This window comes from Aedes albopictus, chromosome 3 (genome assembly GCF_035046485.1).
Source record: "Aedes albopictus strain Foshan chromosome 3, AalbF5, whole genome shotgun sequence".
In the NCBI taxonomy this organism is placed as follows: domain Eukaryota; kingdom Metazoa; phylum Arthropoda; class Insecta; order Diptera; family Culicidae; genus Aedes; species Aedes albopictus.
The window spans coordinates 183077311-183095808 of NC_085138.1; the positions used below are offsets into that span (position 1 = coordinate 183077311).

Genomic DNA, 18498 nt, shown 5'->3' on the forward strand with positions numbered 1-18498 from the left:
TTTTGGCTGGAGCATAAATTTATGCTCCACGTAAGGAGGCACAATCCAACCTGTCAAACTCCATAGTGAAAAAATAGGTTGCCGTCCCCTTGAGTGAAACCGTTCTAGCCCAGTACACAGTGGACCCGCAGAGAAGAGTATTGAGAGATCCAAATGTTGCCGTCAAAATTATGTAAAGTGAATTTATTTTTTTACTAAAATTTGTGAAAATAGGGTCTGGGACCATTTGGGCAGGAGCACCTATTTTGGACTTTTGCTGCTATAACTCAGTCAATTTCGAACCGATTGACTTGAATTTTTGCACATGGCTAGATACTGTGCCTATCTGATCGTGTCTCAAAAATCAAGTCAATCGGTTAAAAATTGACTGAGATATAGCAGCAAGTGCCCAAAATAGATGCTCCTGCTCAAAGGGTCCCAGACCCTATTGTTTTAGTTTATGTTTGGAATAACACATTCACACAATATTTCTTCAATATAGAACACTTTGTTTCTATAACAGTTTTCAGAAATCCTGTATTAAGTATCACTTATTCTGCAAATTGTGTAATTTTATATTATGATCATTTGTGAGGCTGCGCTCAAGGCACTTGCACAAACTGTGCAAGACTAGAACATTATAAAAACCTTAGGAGATACATAACTTTCACATTCAAAATATCGTTGCTAAGAGCAACAGTTGGTCAGAAGCTCAGAAGGGTAAAAATGGGTCGAAAATCTAAAATATTTGAGCAAACAGCGAATAATGATTTTTTCTGGTGCATTCATATTAGTTGCCAAGTCCCAAAGGCTTTCAACAATATTTTGCTAAATTTAGCCGAACTGCAGCAACATTTTATGCTGAACGTTTGATAAGCGATCGGAAAATCTCTCTAATAAAGAAAATAAAATAATGACGTTAACCCTTTGGAGCCGGAGGGGTCATACACACTAAGATCAGCTCGGTATTTTTCCCATATTTTTACTGAGTTCTCAACAGCAGATTTAACTCGGTACGCTCGGTTGTTTCTTTTGCGGACATTCTGTAAATAAGTTACCGAGCTCAGATAATAAACTGTCAAAAGTTACTGATACACGGTATAAATATCGTTACTGGAGAACGGTAAATACGATTACCGAGTGTACCGATATTTGTTGTGGGCTTCGTGGCCGAGCGGTTAGCGGCGTCAGTCGTTTAGGTGTCTCATAAGCCTCGGAGTGTGGGTTCGATTCCCGCTCCAGTCGGGGAAAACTTTTCGTCAAACGAAAAATTCTCCACTGGGCCACTGGGTGTTATATGTGTTGTCCGTTGTCAAATGTTAGTATTGTTCAGTCTGTAGAGGCCGCAAGGTCGAAGACGGTGTAATTGTCTTTTTGCATAATCTACTGGGATTTGACTGAGATTCGATATTTCAAATTAGCCAAACTATCTTAGAGTTGTAACCGTTCGCTAACTTTCTCAAAAGATCTAATCAAAGCACGGTGGCTTTAGCGCCACTCTCGAAGAGAGACCACCGGTCGTGTTAGGTTTGCCCGACTTTTGTAAGAGACTAGTATCTCAGAGGAAAGTTGAACGGCTCGCGGAAAAATCGGCAAAATTTCTTATAAACGAAACCGAATCTTAAACTCTATCAAACACTACTGAATCTTGGGGAAAACTGAATAAAATAACGCAAACTAAACACAACGCAACATAAGAAAAGCAAGTGAGTAATTTTATTTAAATAGATATCGTTAAACGTAGTTAAAACAAATAATTCAAACCAAACTTCTAAAATTCATTATTAAAACTCAATTTGACATTCATTCGGGTTGGACGTTTTACAAAAATGTACGGAACGGAAATGTTTCATAGCCATGAACAAAAAAGACGTACCTGCGCAGGTTTTACTAGTCGGTGCGATGTTTCTCGATAGCGGCAGGCAGTCCTCGATTATGGCGACGGCTTGTAGGTGGCCATCGGCGTGTCCGGCGACGACTTACTGGACCCGTGTGTATATGGCCGAAGAACGGTGCAGAGGGTGTGGCGGCTGGACGGAAGCTTCCGATTTGACGTTAACGAGAGTTCCCGGGATGGTCCTTTCCGGTCAATAGAAGCGCAACACAGCCCAGCGACCCGGCTTCGCGTACTTATATTCCAACTATGGCCGAGCGGGGAATGGCACGACTTCTACTTCCCGGATTTGGACCTAGTTCGCGGCATGCATTTGGCGACACGCGGAAACGAACCGACTCTCGTACTCCGGTCCTCGGGGAATAACGGATGGGACCTTACCTTCGGCGATTAGCGACCGACGGGAGAATTCGCTACCCTGATGCTCTAGCGACTGCACAACCCTCTGTTTAGCTACCTTCGTGAGGCGGGCCTTGACGGGCACACGGGTCAAATGCTTCAACGGATGAGAGAGCGATTCACACCGCCAACGGAACCACAACTCGGCGATAACGACCGTCGAAATAACACAAAAAAATCCAGCCGTACGGAAAAAGCGCTGGGCGCTACACGTCCAACACGAAATCACATCAATACAATTATTTTACTTCAATTTAAACTTAACAATTACCTTTTTCCGTAAAATACGATGAAATACACTTAAATTTGCAGAAATCACGGTTTAGACGGACCTCAGTCCACTACTATAGAGAAAGAGTCAAAAACACGCAAAACGTTTAACACAACTTTACATAAATCACTCACTAAACTTATTACCTTATTGTTACAACAAAACTAACAAAACGTTCAAATTCAACTTGACTAAACGGAACTGAATATTAAACTTTTAATCCGCGCACCTCTGCTCTCCAGCCGAATCAGTAGCGAAATGGCAGAGTAGAAGATGCGCTTCGTGCAAGAAACTCTGCCTCTTTTGAAACATTAAAGCTATTCAAATAGTCAAGTAATTTCCAAAATTGCGCCAACCAATTTCAGATGGCCGCGAAGAATATTCCGCGCCATCAAAATATCCTATTAGCTACGTTTCCCATATACACGTTACATATTTTAGTCAGGACACAAACCATACACGAACGATATTCTCAAATGTTCAAATTCAAAGTCAAATAATCTGCAATTGGATTTTACTTGAAAAGATAAAAACGTCAAAAGCTACAAATTAACTAAAATGATCATGAATCTAATTATAAATTACATAAAAACGAACATTAAAAACAAAATCGAAATATTCAAATAAAATAATAATTTAATTTAACCGAATTCAAAACTTTTATTTAATAATAAAAACGTCAAAACGTTACAGAGTTCAGAACTTCAGGTTTACACTCGTAACAGTAGCCATATCTGATATACTGAGTAACGCTGCATAATCAAGCGTGGTTACTGGACCAATCTGATCCCAAATAACATTTTACGTATTGTTCGGCTCTATAAGAGATCTTCATGACCAATTTTATAAAACTTGCTATAAAACTTGTTTTTACATCAAAACCTCTTGGTAACCTCTTTAAGAGCATCTTCCGGCTAAGTGGACCACTCTCGGAGAGGTTTTGCAAACCACATTAAGAGTTGCAATAAAACTGTTTTAAAACCTAGTTGAAAATTTTCCATTCTCGAAAAAAGGTTATGATGATTGTTGTTGTTTTTTTTTCAACAAAAAATATGACAGCTCAAGATGCAGAAGCTTCTTCGATGGCTCGTAAAGTTCTGGAGGATATATTATTAGTAAGTAGAAAGCTATCTTCAAAGTAATATTTTAGTAGTTATTTTGTTGGTAGGCTTATGCGCATTCAATTTTACCGTGAATATTGGGGTTGCAGAAACGTAAAATTAATACGCTTCGAAAATAGTGAATATTTATCATGTTGAGATGAAATAAATCAACTTGTTTATTTAGTAAAACTATCTCGAATCACAAGAAAACTTAGCTGAGGGAGATTATTTACGTGGGCATGTTATAGAAATGGCGGCAAACTATCAATTCATTGCTTAACTACAGTCGGGACCCGCTGGTTGGGGGTTTAATAGTTGGGTGACTTTTTAGTTGGGACCCCGTTAGTTGAGCTGTCAGCCAACTAAAAAGAACCTGGATGTCATAATTCAATGTCAAACTGAAAATGACAACCAATCTGTAATTCCGAGGGGCGAGCTAATGAGTTTTTGGTTTCTTAAACTTTACTAATAATCGAAAAGAATTTCTATTTCATATTTCTTAAAAAAAACGATATGGACAATTAATTATAAACAAATGCAAAACATCGCCAATCTTTATTTTGTCGATCATTGAAAGCGTTTTGTGCTTGCAGTTTGGTCCGGGTGGTGAATTATTCATCTGTATTTTCACTTCACCGACTAAAATGGGTAAAAATAATTATTTCTCGCATTAGCCATATATGTATCTTGCAAAACGTATCAGTTTTGCTCTAAATGTGAAACAAATTGAAACATTTTACTTTTTACTTCCAACCTAAACATGATTAAAAAAAACAATGCGCACGCCCCTTGTGCTGCTGTCACTTCACCCAACCAACGAATCGAATTCGTTGGTTGGGTGGAGGTTGTCGCTCAACGAGCGGGTTCCGACTGTATTTTCAATTCACGTCAGCTAATTTTTCAATATGGCGACGACCATAATTAGCGAAAGTAAACCGAAAGCAATTTTACTTTTATGATGACCGCAATAAACCTAGTCGTAGTTTCTGCTTTTCACCAACAGATGTCGTTACTAATCGAACGGATCGCCATCTGTTGAGAGTTTTTTTTAGTTTTATTGTGGTACCGTAAACTGGGGTGTAGTTGATCAGTGGGGTGAACCTGATCACTCAATTACCCACGGATATTGACTTTCAAGGAAGTTTTCACAGACAAACAGACGTCTCACTCTACTCACTTCTCATCGTTACCCTTTTTACCGGTTAGTTCAAATATTTTGTAGTTCGCGAATCGCTCGGTCACGGCACTCGCATCGTTTTTGCTCCTGTTTGACGTTTGCTCACTACTGCCACCTAGTAAGTGGTTTGCGTAACACAGCCTGGTTAGCATTGGGCGATTATGTTTTCGTGACGATGATTTTTACCGCTATTTGTTCCAAGTGATACGTCTGTTTGTCTGTGAAATTATCATTCCATTTTAATGTTACGTCATTGGATTGCGAATGGTTAAAAAATAATTGTTGCTTCCTTGAAAGTCGATATCCGCGGGTAATTGAGTGATCGATCAGGTTCACCCCACTGATCAACTACACCCCAGTTTACGGTAATAATAAATGCCAGAAGGTTTACATATCAGAGAGTTTTGTTTACTCTTGAAATACGGCTTTATGGATATCTTCAAGTATACTATAAAACATTTTATCGATGGTTTTCATAAAAGTAGTCATAAAACTGTGAGTTTTAATTATTACTGTAATAAATCCCTAATAAAAATCAAACATAACCAATCTGCAATGGAATTGTTACTTGGGATGTCTACTAGATATTTTCATAAACCTTTGGGACATTTTGAGTCGTCCAAGCTGTCCTGAAGTTTATCTCTTGACAGGAACAGTAGTTATTCTCACAATGAACTGTACCATTACAATTAATGAAAATGAATCTTTATTGATATAAAAACCCCTGATTATTTCGTTTTAGGGTAAACAGGTATAATATGCCCCCCCTAAGCAGAAATGGCAATATATCTGAAACTAGCGCCTTATTCCATCTATTGTTCACTGCAAATCGTTGTTACTAAAGTTAGTGAAGTGTTGCATGCGAACTTTGCCTTTGGAGACGTGGCTATGGAAGCTTTGGAACGTTTTTCGAAAACGTTCCAAAATTTGCCTTATCAAAACAAACGGGGCAATACGCCCCCTCCAAAGAAAAACGTCCAGCCCCGTGATTAAACTGTCCCAGGGGATAATTCCACCACATGCTTATCCTAGGAGGGTCTTTCAACAAGTGTTTAACTGCATAAAAGTTGCAAAGTAACACAAGCGAAAAGAACTAGCTTCGTTTACAATGAAGTAAGCTCACAAGAGGTAAAATATTACGCCAAAAGCCTCGATTTCAGACTTTTTGATATTTTTATTGCTTTTCTGTACCAATCCACTAACGGACCAGCTTGATGGCAATAAATCTTCAATATTTGAGATTTCTAATCGATCACACATGCGAAAAGCGCTTGAATCGCTGGAAAATGAAGAGGGGCGTTTTGCCCCGGTGGGGCGCATTATACCCTTTTACCCTATATAGTAACATTATAAACCAATCCGTGAACCTCTTAACCCGGGAGCGGTCGCGTCGTGTACTGAGTCCACGCACCATGAAAAATGCACGCATGTGGTACACAGCGTGAACGCGGCGTTGCTGCAGGTAGTCTAAGACGCGACCGTCGAGGGTTAACTCTCAAACTACTCCATGATAGTTTCGTGATAATTTAGGTTATACGTTTTTTTCATGGAGTACACAACTTTATATCTACACTTGAAATGCTAGCCTGCTACATTGAATAATGATACATAATGAATCATATTTGCTAATATTCTTCAAAGACTAGTAGGCATCGTTCTGTACCTTTGAAATATTTAAGGTTGTGTAAACTTTTATGAAACACATCTTTTGAAATCTACATTCGTTGTAGTCATTGTTTGTGCCATGGAAAGTTACGTTACCTTGTTTAACCTACCCAGATCCGTGGACTTCGGTGAAACTCAGAGCCATTCCAAAATATCTTTGAGATATTTCAGGATTGCTAAACTTTCTTAACAGGCACGGTAAAGGCTGGGTATGCAGCGCAATTCAGATCCCATTGTGATCCACTAGCCTCTGCCCAGCAACTCCTACCCCTACCCAAGTAACACAACATGTTATATAATTGTTTAAAATTCACTTTTTGTACAAAATAAAGTGTATTTTTCTTGCATTATGAACATAATTTTGAACACTTATATAATCAAAACAGCGCAAAAAATGGCGGCTTATAAAACATCTTACAAGTATTATAAGATGTATCGCAGTACATTTATAATACTAAACTTTATGCTCAAAGCAAATGCCATTCACATCCCAAATATATTTGAAGCTGCCAGTCAATAATAATACTTGCAAAACACTTTTATAATACGATCTCATTTAAACGTTTGAATGGAACATTTTCTTCCGTCATATAACTAGCAGAAAACACTTTTAAAACACATCAAATATGTAAGTGTTGTATAATTCGTGTTGTGAGTACTACCGAGAAGTTTGTGTTATTTTGTGTGAACCGTGAATGTTTAAATATAGCAGGTAGTATTCGTTATGAATGTAGGTTTTTCCCAGCTAAACTCCCGACAGCGACAGTCAGGTTCAGGCTCGACCACCCTGCGAGAAGATCACCATCATCCACCCACCTCAGTTCCAAAACCCACCGCCAGATGGATGGTTACCAATCTTGGGCGGCCATGAGGGGTGGCGTAATGGGGCCATTAATAGATCACAACATGGAATGTGGGGGCAATGACCGAGGTACGAGGTCGTGGACCTCCAAGCTTGTTCACTCCATATTGCAGACTCACTTGCATAGAGTTCGTCAATTAAGACAGTCGACAATTACACAAAGTTTGAGAAGGGGAGACAATAAAAGCAGTGAGAAGTTATAGAAGGAGTTTGAAGAAGTGGAAAGGAGGCGAAGAGGACATCAGAACCCCGCCGTTTTTGAGTTTAAAACCTCGTGAAGCGCCCTACGACGCCCGTGGGTCCATGAGTAATTCCGGCAAAGACTGAAGACCGATCCGTTACAATATCGGTAGGACCCGGACGAGTAGTTGAAGCCCAGCGAGAGTCCCAAGCCAACCCCCCCCCCCCCCCCCCCCCGAAACCCGTGGAGAGCGAGCCGAGGATCCACGCCCGCGCACGAGCCGTTGTTGGAGTCGAGGAAGAAGGAGAGGTGGTGGAGCAGAAGGAGAAGGGGCCCCGCAAAGAACAGGTCAGATAGTAACCCAAGCAACACACTTGGACATTAATAAGTTCCTGTAATTTGTATGCAACTATATTGAAAGTTATGCCATTTGAACCAATCGTCATATTACCGACTAAATAACAACTAAAAAAGCGCAAGAGGTGGAGCCAATATAAAACATCCATTCGTGATATAAACGGCTTTAATACGCAATCGAATTATAACCAAGATACAACTTATAGTCGGCTTACAAACTGTGACCGGTTCGACAACTAGTCAGCTAGTCACCACATTCGTCACTGCCAGTGACTGTGCACCCACAGTTTCGTTCAAGTGATTAATAATTATGTGCACAAATATACCGCAAAAAAGTCTGACCGAGAACGTCAATTTGTGTGCCGCTCCAGATTTATCGGTAAGTCACGCATTTTGGCTCCGTATTCCCAACGCGCCTCAGTCTACCTATCATTTTGCGAGTGAAAATTTAGGCCTTTGCTGTAAAAAATAACTCGCCATATTGCTTTGACGGAGTACATTTCAGCAGCTTATTTAATGCACCCGTAAAATGCTGAAAGTTAATTTTAGAATTTAGAAAGATACTATTTGCTAAATCATGTCTATGGGAATCCATATTGACAAAGTACAACAATGCTGCACGAGGTACACGGAACCACCAAACTACCCGAAATTGGATTCTTTTGACGCAATCCCATAGTTCGGCCCAATAAGTCAACATTTGCGTGAGTCGATTAAACTTATGCTAGGTAAATTGCCTTTACCTCTAGCTAAAAATATACTCAAGAGTAGGTAAATTCAACCCAAATTTGGGTAAATGTACATTTACCCAAAATTGGCTTATTGGCCTCAAGGACCCCGTTGGATCTTCGTTCATTTACGAACACACCACCAACATCGGTGGGGGAGAGAAGAAAAACAACCTAAAAAATTTGATATACTCATTTTAGGGTAAAATCGACCCGAAATAAGGTAGTTTGAATTTTCCGTGTAGGACATAAGTAACCAAAAAAGCAGGCACTTGGACGTGTACTTCCCATTTACGTCGACAAGAGGCTGTCCATTTATTACGTAAGGAAAATTTCACGTTTTTTTTAAAGAAAAAGTTAACCCATTGTAAAAATTTGTCGTGGGAAACTCCTAATATGTTTGTACGTTACGATAGATTTCTCAAACCCCCATATATTCCCAGTGGTAGATAGCAGTCGTTCAGTACTGCGAAAATGAGGCTTTTTTTTATTGAGTCATTATTATATTTCCAATCAGATTTTTTTTCTCTTTTACCACTTTAACTTTACAAAAATTTGGAATATGTCGATAAATTTATGAAGAAAAAATACATTTTATTTGTACATGATTTCATAATTTTTAAAACATTTTGGTTTTTTATAGTGCATTTTATATTTTTCATGATCACAAAAACATTTTGCCGCACTTTTTGGAACTTCTACCTCTTCTGTCAAAATTGTTCGTTATGTTCTAAATAAGTTCCAAGCGCACACGCACAGAAATTTGGTTGAGTCGATTCAACAAAATGAATTGTTGAATTCAAACCCTTCGGTTTGTTGAACCGTTTATCAGGTTTTGTCGTACCAACAATCAGTTTTTGTTGCAATGACAAATATATTGGACGATTCAATAATCATGTTGTTGGTTAAGTTTTTTTTTTTAATTTAACAGTGTATTGTTTTGCCGGAGTAAACAAGAAACAATGTCCGAATGTAATCGTGACTTACTGCGAAATTTAAGAAAATAAACGAAATATGTGCGAATATCCCACTGAAGTAAACCTTGGTTTCAAAGAAATTTAATCTATGATACAATTTATATTTCGTAGAAAATGGTTGCGCACTGCTTTACGGACTTACGGCGAAAATAAAATTGAACCCGGTTCCACTTTCAGAGGATGAAAATCAGCAGAATTCCACATGGTAATTACCGTAGCTACGTTATTTCAATATAATATCTATATTATCTGTTTCCCGCTTTCAGTTTCGAATCCTGTCAGGAATTCATATTCCATCCAGTCTTCCCAACATAACCTAGTGTGGATGCCGCCTTCAACGCAGCTGTTGACGGTAATTCAACGGGGAAGAAACTGGCGAATTTTTATGCGTATTCTTAATCAATGTTAAACGTGTTTCAGGAGATTATGTTATGCATATGATGAAAAGCTCGGTAAATAAATGCAAAAAATATAGATTTATTCGTTTTTATAAACAAAAAAAAAAGCAAAGAAAAACCTAAACTGCAAATGTCAAAATAACAAACATGTTTGTCAGAAGTTGGTTATATTAACAAACAGATTTGTCGATCGAACAATTTGTTTGTAAAGATAACAATCATGTCCAAAAATGACAGCTACAATCATAATTGTAGATGCAGCAAACATTTTGGGTTGAATTCAACAAAAATGTTTGTTAGCCCTCAGATGACAATCAGGTTTGTCAAGTTTGACCCAACATTTTGCTGAACGAACAATCAATTTTTCTGCGTGCAACATGTTTATTACAATCAGAATCAATGTTTTGGTTGATTTGGTTTGTAAACGGTTGTAACTAAGATTTGTTGAAACAATAATAATATACTTCAGTTACAAATTGGTTTCGCAAGTTTCGACTAATGATGACGTTTGTTTTCATTTGGCTAGTTGTTATAAAAATGTTATATCTCAGTTTGGCATTGCCAACAGGGTTTTAATAGGTTTTAATGTTGTTTGTTTCATGAAAACTCAGTTGCAACATGTTTGCAACGATTATCATTTCCATTTTAGTTGCAGGTGCTACTTGGGAAGTAAGAAAGTGGGAGTGAAAGTGCCAGGAAGAAGCCAAGAAAGAAGTGTAGTTAAGCAATAAACTATTGTCAACGGTAAATTAGAGCTGTGGTTTTCCTCCATTTTGTACGGAAATTACCTGCCCCGCGAGTTAATTGTATAGTGAACGTGCCGACCCTGAGGCCATTGAGTCGGGGAGTCTCTGTAGTACTCCCGACTGACTACCTAATACTTACAAATACATAGGTTAGAAATTGGCTTTTTAAAAGTCAAATAACTGACAGAAAACAATTGTAATACAACATTAAAATACTGTATGTAAACATCAGCTTGGCTAGTTGCAAACAAAATAAATCTATATATATAAAAATGCAGTGGCATACGTGGGACCGCGCATAACTTGCGAACGGGTGGTCCGATTTGAGTCGTCTAAGTTTTGTTCAGTTAGTTTTCACCCAAGGAAGGTTTATGAGGCCTAAAACATGGGAAAATTGGGAGTTTTTGAAAATCGGGTTTTCATACCTTTTGAACGGGGACTTGGTCTTGGATAGAAACTTGAAACGTCAAAAAACTCAGTAGGCAAGACAAAGTTTGCCGGGTACAGCTAGTTTCATTTAAAAATACATTTTGCCACAACAAGCCCAAAAAACAAGTTGGACTCGTGAATGTAATGAAGTCAGTTATTATAAAGTATTCGGATAATTTATTAGGACACATGTTATTCCCACTTTCGAGAGGCGCTTATTTTACATGCGCTTCCAGATTTTTGGTGAAACACATGATTTTACTCATCCATATTGCAAGCGCTTCTGAATATATTTAAAAATCTAAACAAAAGTCAACCAAATTTTGCTGTTATGGCCGACTTTTTTCAATCCACGCGAAGAACAAACATGGCAGATTTTCAATGTTGATTAAAGCTCCGTTCAAAAAAAATTTGAACAACTATGTAATGTTTAGTAATGCTTGTTGTAATTATTATTATTTATGATTTGGCTGAGATTACAGTAGGCTCAACTGAACAAATTGCAGTTTTTAGAATGAGCAGCAAATTAAAGGAAAATGATATACAAATTTGTTGCATGTTTTAATTGCGATTGCATACTTTTGCTTGGCAGTGTAACGTGAAAAAATATTCTATGATAAAAATTGGAAATAAGTTAGATTTACGTTACGAATACGTATTCAAAACATCTTTCACTAAAGATTATGGAAGATATTGTTAAAACTAATATAAGACGTTTTGGTAACACATTTTCAGCAAACAAAATTGGTAAGCTATAATAATGCGCTGCGACAGTAATTAAACCACAGAAATAACTGAATTACAACTTGTATTCAGCCGAGTTCAATCTGTCAAAACATAAAAGTAAACATTGTCATAAGTAGTCGCACTTCACGCACTGATGATAGTCCAGAAACTTGCCAAATATTATAATATCTGCACAGTGCACATTGACATCAGAAGAATATCGATCGCCTGCTCTTACTAGATAAAAACTTAACTTTTAAAAACCACATAGAAAGTATTCAAACTAAGTGCAATAAATACATTAAGTGATTATACCCATTTATTAATAGAAAATCAAAGTTTTGTCGCAAAAACAAATTTTTGATTTATAAACAAATTTTCAGACCGGCCATGTTGTACGCTGTCCCAATATGGTCGAGCTGTTGCAATACCATAAAGAAGCAACTTCAGAGGATTCAAAATGAAATTTTGAAAATGATTCTGAAGTTGCCTCCCTGGTATAGCACTAATGAGTTGCATCAAATTTCTAATATTGAAACATTGGAACAGATGTCAACTAAAATCATTGCCAACTTTCGTCAAAAATCGTTGCAGTCTTCTATTGCTACGATTAGTTCTTTGTATACTTAGTTTAAGTTAGGTCAGGGTTAGGATAAGTTGAAAAAATGTATTTCTGACACGCAGGTGAAAAATAAAGCCTGCAAAAAATCTTAACTGCTACAGCAAATGAAATGTAATATGTTATTAATTAGTATTGATAATAGCTTAAATTTATTTCACCAAATTAGGATGATAGTGTGTTATAATACACAGAACACCTAGATTAAGTTGAAGAATGTAAAAATTGATTGAGATACTATTAAAAAAAAAATCGATCGCCTGCGGATTCCGAACCAAGCTGCTGCCGAATGGAATTCCGAAGGAAGCTTCGCGACGCCCGGGATGGTTCTCGAGCAGCTGCTATTCGGCCGCCAATAGGTCTACTCCTCGAATATTTGACGTGTTGCGATGCCTAATTCACCACCAACTTAGTTGGACTGGTTCTCTCTTTGGGAATTGGCCTTGGCATGCTGGCCAACGTGAGGCCTCCTCTCATTATCGTCCTCATCGGGGCTACTTCTGATTGCCGCGTATTTTCCCCGCCCGATTGTGTTGTATTTTCCATCGAGGTATTTCTCGTATGATGCGTGGAAACGCCGTAAAACTATAGATAACTAAGTGTGCAGCTACTGAATTGAACGTAGCATATTCAACAATGCAAAACTGCAAATCATTCAGGTTGTGATGAAATGTGCTCAGTAGAACGATGGCAAAAAATGTAAACATTATTGCTTTCATTATTGACTAGTTGAATGCTTCAGTAGTGTTATATTCTGGCGAAATTTACATAATTTGAGCATGATAAAGCCGATGGTACTTGTTTTGCTGTTTGTCATCGTCTAACATAATTAGAACCAAATAAGAACACAAGATGTTTGGAGATACGCTAAAAGTACAGTTATAAAACATCTCTTGAATATTTAATTTCTAAAAGATGTTTTCTGTGTTACTTGGGTACCTCCTCGCGCTACCGGCCGGAAACTATGAGCAACCTTAGGGAAGATCGGGTAACCAACCCCGGTGGGAACTTTGATCGTAGGCCGACAGGGAATAGGGGGTTTGCTTCGGCAAACCTGAGCGTCTGTTCTTCAGGAGGAGCGACTCACAACAGCGTCTAATCCCCATGTTAGGGGCGGCTGATCTACGTCCGAGTGCCAGGGAAGGGCTCTAAGCTCAACTGTGCACTATGGTCCTCCGGAAAGTAGGGGGTTGGTATCAGGCCCTACGAGCCAGCCGTAAAAAACCATTGTAACGGAAAATCAGCAACAGAATAATATGAACCGAGATCAACGGCAACGACCCCAGCGAACAGCGATTGGAAACTCGGTACGTGGAACTGCCGATCTCTCAACTTCATTGGGAGCACCCGCATACTCGCCGATCTACTGAAGGACCGCGGGATCAGCATCGTAGCGCTGCAGGAGGTGTGTTGGACAGGATCCATGGTGCGAACGTTTAGAGGTAATCATACCATCTACCAGAGCTGCGGCAACACACGCGAGCTGGGAACAGCTTTAATCGTGATGGGTGTTATGCAGAGGCGCGTGATCGGTTGGTGGCCGATCGACGAAAGAATGTGCAAGTTGTGGATCAAGGGCCGATTCTTCAACTTCAGCATAATAAAAGTGCACAGCCCACATTCCGGAAGCACTGGTGATGACAAGGACGCATTTTACGCGCAGCTCGAACGCGAGTACGATCGCTGCCCAAGCCACGACGTCAAGATCATCATAGGAGATTTGAACGCTCAGGTAGGCCAGGATGAGGAATTCAGACCGACGATTGGAAAGTTCAGCGCCGACGAATAAACGACCGAAAACGGCCTACGACTCATTAATTTCGCCGCCTCCAAAAATATGGCCATACGTAGCACCTTTTTCCAACACAGCCTCCCCTATCGTTACACCTGAAGATAACCACCGCAGACGGAATCTCAAATCGACCACGTTCTGATTGACGGACGGCAATTCTCCGATTTTATCGACGTCAGGACCTATCGTGGCGCCAACATCGACTCCGACCACTATCTGGTGATGGTCAAACTGCGCCCAAAACTCTCCGTCATCGACAATGTACGGTACCGGCGACCGCCACGGTACAACCAGAGCGACTGAAGCAACCGGATGTCCCCTCAGCATACGCGCAAAATCTCGAGGCCGCGTTGCCGGACGAGGGCGAGCTCGATGAGGCCCCTCTAGAGGGCTGCTGGAGTACAGTGAAAGCAGCCATCAACGACGCAGCCGAGAGAACCATCGGGTACGTGGAACGGAATCGACGGAACGAATGGTTCGACGAAGAGTGCAGAACGGTTTTAGAGGAGAAGAATGCAGCGAGGGCGGTAATGCTGCAGCAAGGGACTCGACAGAACGTGGAACGTTACAAACAGCAGCGGAAACAGCAGACCCGCCTCTTTCGGGAGAAAAAGCGGCGCCTGGAGGAAGCGAAGTGTGAAGAAATGGAACTACTGTACCGTTCCCAAGAAACACGGAGGTTCTATCAGAAGCTCAACGCATCCCGCAACGGCTTCGTGCCACGAGCCGAAATATGCAGGGATAAAGACGGAGGCCTCTTGACGGACGGACGTGAGGTGATCGAAAGGTGGAAGCAGCACTTCGATCAGCACCTGAACGGCGTGGAGAACGTAGACACGGGAGCCCACAGCAACGGAGGCAACGACGACGAAAGTGCAGCGGAGGACGGAAATGAACAAACTCCCACGCTGAGGGAAGTTAAGGATGCCATTCTCCAGCTCAAAACCAACAAAGCAGCTGGTAAGGATGGTATCGCAGCTGAACTCATCAAGATGGGCCCAGAAAAGTTGGCCACCTGTCTGCATCGGCTGATAGCCAGGAACAGCCGGAGGAGTGGGAAGAAGGGGTAATCTGCCCCATACACAAGAAAGGCGACCATTTAGAATGTGAGAACTTCAGGGCGATCACTATTTTGAATGCTGTGCTATCCCAGATCATCTTCCGTCGTCTGTCATCTAAAACGAATGAGTTCGTGAGAAGTTATCAAGCCGGTTTCATCGACGGCCGGTTGACAACGGACCAGATCTTTACCGTACGGCAAATCCTCCAGAAATGCCGTGAATACCAGGTCCTAACGCATCACTCCTTCACCGAATTCAAAGCGACATACGACAGTAGCGACCGCGCAGAGCTATGGAGAATCATGGACAAAAACGGCTTTCCTGGGAAGCTGACTAGACTGATTAAAGCAACGATGGACGGTGTGCAAAACTGCGTAAGGGTTTCGGGTGAAGTATCCAGTTCATTCGAATCTCGCCGAGGACTGCGACAAGGCGATGGACTCTCATGCCTACTCTTCAACATCGCTCTGGAAGGTGTGATGCGACGAGCCGGGCTCAACAGCCGGGGAACGATTTTCACAAAATCCGGTCAATTTATATGCTTTGCGGATGACATGGACATTATTGCCAGAACATTTGGAACGGTGGCAGAGCTGTACACTCGCCTGAAACGCGAAGCAGCAAAGGCCGGACTGGTGGTGAATGTCTCAAAAACAAAGTAAATACTGGTAGGCGGACACGAACACGACCGGGTTCGTCTGAGTAGTAAAGTTACGATAGACGGGGATACCTTCGAGGTGGTGGAGGAATTCCTTTACCTCGGATCCTTACTGACGGCTGACAAAAATGTGAGTCATGAAATTCAAAGGCGCATCATCAGCGGAAGTCGGGCCTACTACGGGCTCCAGAAGAAACTGCGGTCGAAAAAGATTCACCCACGCACCAAATGCACCATGTACAAAACGCTAATAAGACCGGTGGTCCTCTACGGGCACAAGACATGGACCATGCTTGAGGAGGACCTGCAAGCACTCGGAGTTTTTGAGCGGCGCGTGCTAAGGACGATCTTCGGCGGTGTGCAGGAGAACGGTATGTGGCGGAGAAGGATGAACCACGAGCTCGCTGCACTTTATGGCGAACCCAGCATCCAGAAGGTGGCGAAAGCCGGGAGGATACGGTGAGTAGGGCATGTTGCAAGAATGCCGGACAACAACCCTGCAAAGCTGGTGTTTGCAACTGATTCGGTTGGCACAAGAAGGCGTGGAGTGCGGAGGGCACGATGGGCGGACCAGGTGGAACGTGACCTGGTAAGCATTGGGCGCGACCGAGGATGGACAGCGGCAGTCACAAACCGAGTATTGTGGCGTACTATTGTTGATTATGTATTGTCTTAAATGTGATGTTGAACAAATAAATGAATGTATGTAAGCATAATCCGTCTGAAAAACTGTTTAAAACGTTGGAATCGACTTCTTGATCACTTTACCGAATTCGGTTCGCACTTCTAAAAATTCTTTAGTAATTTCTCCTATTAGTCCGTGCGTTTATCCAGGAATTTATGGAGGGATTCTTTCAGGAATTCTTATGTCTTTTGGGATTTTGTGCTGGAATTATTTCAGTAATTCTACCAGGGATTCATCCGGGAATTTCTCTGGGGAAACTCTTAGGTTTTTATTTCTTATTTTTATCTATGAATACAGGAATACCTCTTAGTATTGCTTCAGGACTCTTATAACTTCTTCCGGAATTCCTCTAACAATTCTTGCTGGGAATTCTGGAATTCATACTAGAATTCTTCAAGCCATTTCTGCAGGGATTGTTCCATGAACTGCTCCAAAACTTTTTCAGCGATTTCTCAGGGGATTCTCCAAGAATTTCATATGAAATCCTAACGGGGATATTTTCAGAGATTTTGATAAGAATTTCTCCAATGATTATTCTATAAATTACTGCAAGAATTCCTCTAGAGGTGCTTTAAGGATTAGGTAGCCCACCTAAAACGCGAAGCAGCAAAGGCCCAACTGGTGATGAATGCATCTAAAACATAGTTATTGTTGTAACCAGATAGAGTCAGACGATACTCATATTTTCTATTATGAGATTGAGTTACAATGAGCATGAGTGTACAGGTAATAAACAGTTTTATACTGTCATCAACATAGGAAGTTCTTGTGTATATTTCTTCCTTCAAGAAAGACTCCTCGTAAATCCATCCTAGCTAATTATTATTAACATTTAGCTAGATGGAACAATTATATACTGTTATATACTGGTAGCCTCAGCTGAACCAGGCATGATTAATCATTAGCCTAGCAGCAGTGCTTAGATAGACGGAGATACTTTCATTCAAGGTAGTGGCAACGAGTATGAGTATGTAGTATTTGTTAACTATACGATATTATAAATGTTGCGTGGAACAAATAAAAATAATGTTTGTAATATCTTCTAATCCACTTCATTACTTTCCATAAAAAATCAGTATTTGTTGGTTGAATTTGATGTCAGAAGGTTAGAATTAATTGATTTTAATGAAATTAATGCTACGGAGCTAAAACTCATATGCATCATTCCTGATATTTTGACTAAAATTAGCGTAACTTTGGACCACTGGGCGATCGGAAGCATACCACTGTGTGCGATGAATATCGCTTTCTATTATTATGTTTGATATTATTTCGTGAATTTGAAAATGTTCGACATTTTGGTGCACCCTACGGGAGGCCTCTGTTAATAATCGTTGCCGTTTTATAATTTATTTATAGAGTGTTGAGATTTTCAATTTGGAGCCAAAGGAAAAACGCTTTTAATTTTAGCAGGAACAGAAAAAAAAGAACACGCCCGGATAAAGATATTAAATCAGCGCGTATGAGTGGGACTAGCTTTAAAAGTACCTCTAATGTGCGGTATGTGACTCGTCCGTTTGCGTGGGGGTATCCAGTGGCGCAGATGCCGCGCATTCGAAGCGAAGCGCAAAAAAAAGATGCATGTTTGTAAAAACATCACACACAGTTCGGTGTACGGGGTGGCGATCAAGGTGAAATATGTTTTTTTCCTCTACCTATAACGTGAATCTGGATTTTGGAGAGAAACAATTGTGGAAGTGCAAGTGTTTATAACGAGTTGTGATTTTTTTAGGATGCTGCTGCATGACGTTCACAAACATTTTAGGAGAGAATCGACTAGTATCTGGTTCA

General features: G+C 40.4%; 1 protein-coding gene and 1 long non-coding RNA gene across 2 annotated transcripts in view; both read left to right on the plus strand.

Annotated features, from left to right (window-relative positions):
• The first annotated feature begins 92 nt into the window (after positions 1-92).
• LOC109429237 (Kv channel-interacting protein 4) overlaps positions 93-18498 on the plus strand; it is a 165227-nt gene continuing 146821 nt past the window's right edge. The window contains exon 1 of the mRNA XM_029862848.2: positions 93-172. The gene's annotated coding sequence lies outside the window, so the exon portion shown is untranslated. The remainder of the gene's footprint in view (positions 173-18498) is intronic.
• Positions 9372-10069, plus strand: LOC109400971 (uncharacterized). The gene is made up of 2 exons (XR_009999380.1): positions 9372-9798; positions 9860-10069. It is a non-coding gene; the product is annotated as an uncharacterized LOC109400971 (long non-coding RNA).